Source organism: Otolemur garnettii, unplaced genomic scaffold (genome assembly GCF_000181295.1).
Source record: "Otolemur garnettii isolate 467f Iridium unplaced genomic scaffold, OtoGar3 scaffold00014, whole genome shotgun sequence".
Taxonomy (NCBI): domain Eukaryota; kingdom Metazoa; phylum Chordata; class Mammalia; order Primates; family Galagidae; genus Otolemur; species Otolemur garnettii.
The window spans coordinates 16076411-16080069 of NW_003852409.1; positions in this window are offsets into that span (position 1 = coordinate 16076411).

Genomic DNA, 3659 nt, shown 5'->3' on the forward strand with positions numbered 1-3659 from the left:
AAAAGAAAAGAAAAGAAATCTAAGTTTTAAAACTCCTGCATTAGAAATATTTTTTAGGAGAATTGTCTTTTTGAGACAATTGTCCTCTAAAAGATATAAGGATTTGCTTCAAAATAATCCAGAGGTGTCCAGTACACAGAAGCATAGATATTACACAAATTGGCCTGAGCAGATAATTGCTGAAGTAATGGGTACATGAGAATTCATTATTCTCTCTTCTGTTCTTTGGTACATGTTTAAAATGTTCCATAAGGGGCGGCACCTGTGGCTCAGTGTAGGGCACCAGCCCCATATACCGAGGATGGCGGGTTCAAACCCGGGCCCAGCCAGAAAACTGCAACGAAAAAATAGCCGGGCATTGTGGTGGGCGCCTGTAGTCCCAACTACTGGGGAGGCTGAGGCAAGAGAATCGCCTAAGCCCAGGAGTTGGAGGTTGCTGTGAGCTGTGAAGCCATGGCACTCTGCTGAGGGCGATAAAGCGAGAAAGAAGAAGCAGCTAAAACTGCACCAGAGGGTCTGTGACCCTCCTCCTCAATCTCATAAAATCATAGAATCTTTACACTAAAAGGAGGGGACTGGAGGAGAACTGGAAATGATGATGCTGAAAAGGCCATAAGGCTCAAGCCAGATTTTCAGGTGAGCATGCTGGGTTGTAGCCATGACGACAAGAGCCTTCTAAGTTTGAGTTGTGCCATGGCCTCATTTGTACCTACTACGTGGTGGGGCCTGGGAACAGATTTTGTTCTCTCCTCTCAATGAGGAAAATAGATCCTTGGTGGCCGGGCACAGTGGCTCACACCTATAATACTAGCACTCTGAGAGGCCAAGATAGGTGGATTGCTTGAGCTAAGGAGTCCAAGACCAGCCTGAGCAAGAGCAAGACCCTGTTTCTACTAATAATAGAAAAACAGAGGCAAGAGGATTGCTTGAGCCCAAGAATTGGAGGTTGCTGTGAGCTATGGTGATGCCATGGCACTCTACCCAGGGCATAAACTTGAGACTCTGTCTCTGAAAAAAAAAAAAAAGAAAGAAAAGAAAGAAAACAAATTTGGGGCTCGGCGCCTGTGGCTCAAGTGGCTAAGGTGCCAGCCACATACACCTAAGGTGGCGGGTTCAAATCCAGCCAGGCCGCCAAACAACAATGATGGCTGCAACCGAAAAAAAATATCCAGGCGTTGTGGTGGGCGCCTGTGGTCCCAGCTACTTGGGAGGCTGAGGCAGGAGACTCGCTTGAGCCCAGGAGTTAGAGGTTGCTGTGACCTGTAATGCCACAGCACTCTATCCAGGGGGACAGCTTGAGGCTCTGTCTCAAAAAAAGAAAAGAAAAGAAAAGAAATTTGGGGGTTGATTCCAGCAGCCCTAAGAGAGCCATAGTCATGAGAGACTGAGATATGATCCAGTCTCCTCAGAGTGCTGTGAAAACTGGCAAAGCGAGCCAAGGGTTCCTGGGCCCGGGATGCAGCCTTCTCCTTTACCCAGGAACATGCACGCCTCAGGGTCGCCACTTGGAAGAAGGGAAGAAGCTCCAGGCGAGCATCACCATGGGTATGAGCATCACGGCGGGTGCGGGCATCACCACAGGTATCACCGCGGGTTTGAGCATCACCGAGGGTGTGGGGCTTTGGGTCGATGCGGCAGGGCCTCTGGATGCCTGGAGTGCCCACTGTCACTGATGGTGCCAGAGTCTGAGGGAGTCTCCCAAGACCAGTCTGATTTGTCTAGTTTAGAAGGTGTGTGTCCCCATCTTCCTGCACCAGTGTGCTTTCTTTTCCTTCCTGTCTCCTTGTTTTAGTCCTTCTGCTCAGGAGCATTTTCACTGCCATTTTTTCCTGCTAAGATACCAGGAACCGACAGGAAAGACATTAAACAAGATGTATTTCAGCAATAAAGGAGATGCTTGTATTTCTCAGGGGATCCCAAAGAAATAAGGATGAGAACTAGAAATTCCTGCCGGAGTATTTACAATGTACTCAGCTGTTGAAGTGTTCAAAATGCAATCAAGGAAGTAATTGAGCCCATTTCTAATACACTTAACTATGGTAATAATATTTAAGAGTTTGACCAAATTTAAAGAACCCAATGAGTCTTTGAGGACATTACTAAAGAGTCCAACCCCATGGTAACAAATACATTGTGACATTTAGTAGTTAATACTCTATTTGTGTTTTGTTGTTAATGCTGTCTCTTGTGTAATGGTCCAGAATTGAAAGGATGCAGTGTGACCTCCTCCCAGGCAGGGAAAACTAAGCTTCAGAGGTTTCCTTTGGTCCTGTATTCTCGGTACATTTGTAGACTATGTAGAGTTCACTACCATATATTTCTCTTGCTCTCCCATGATTTCTCAGCGTAACCATCCAGCCTGTAAACAGCCTCCCAAGTATCAGCCATTTATGTGCCACCTTCACAATTTCTGTGATAGCTGAGTCCACTTGTTCTATTATTTATTTTTTTCTTTAAATTGATTCATTTTTTAACTTGAGTTTGTAGTAAAGCAAAAAAAATAAGAGTATCAATACAGATAAAGCACTTAGAACACTACCTAGTACATAGTAAATTTTAGCTATTGTTATTATTTATATTTCTATATAAATGCTGTTTTACTTGCAATAAATAGATATACATAACCACTGAAGTTAGCAGTGTTTGCCCATATAGATAAGAAACATCACTGGCATCACCAGGCACAGTAGCCACACTTGGTTTCCCCATTCCCCCCTTTGAAATGATCTTCTTCCTGGCTTCCAGCAGAGTTCAGGTGTCACTGCATCCTGATTTTTCCATTTAGTTTTTAGATTCTCTTTCTCAAGCTCCTTGTTCTTTTATGCTCTCATTTATATGGATTCAATTTTTTTTTCGTTTTTAGACAGGGTCTCATTCTATCACCCAAACTAGAGTACAGTGGCCCAATTATAGCTCGCTATAACATCAACTTTGGGGCTCAAGGGATCCTCTTACTGCAGCCTCCCAAATAGTGAAGACTACATACACCACACCTGGCTAGTTTTTAATTTTTTTTTTTTTTATAGAGACAGGGTCTTGCTATATTGCTGAGGCTGGTCTTGAACTCCTGGCTTCAAGCAATCATCCTGCCTTGGCCTCCCAAAGCAGCACTGGCATTATAGGCATGAGTCACCATGCATAGCCTGGATTTAATTTTATACACTTTCTTGGGACAGTTTCATCCACTCCTATGCCTTTAGCATAAATAGACGTATGCCGGGCAGAGCGGATCACGCTTGTGATCCTAGCACTCTAGGAGGCCAAGGTGAGTGAGTCACTACTTGAGCTCTGGAGAACAAGACCAGCCTAAGAGAGAAACCTTATTTCTACTAAAAATAGAGAGAGAAAGTTAGCCGGGCATGGTTGTGCATGTCTGTAGTCTCAGTTACTTCAGAGGCTGAGGCAGGAGAATTGCTCGAGTCCAGGAGGTGGAGGCTGCAGTGAGCTATGAGGACACCACCACACTCTACCCCAGGAGTCACAGCAAGACTCAGTCTCAAAACAAAAAACAAAATAAAACAGTACACCTAGATTATCTAAACCTTTTTCAGCTGGGGTTCTTCATCTGAACCACAGAATGCGGAAAATTACCTGAGGGCCTATTTTCCCAGTCCCTCAAGGAGAATTAAGGAACATAGCTAGTACCATCCTAGATGCAG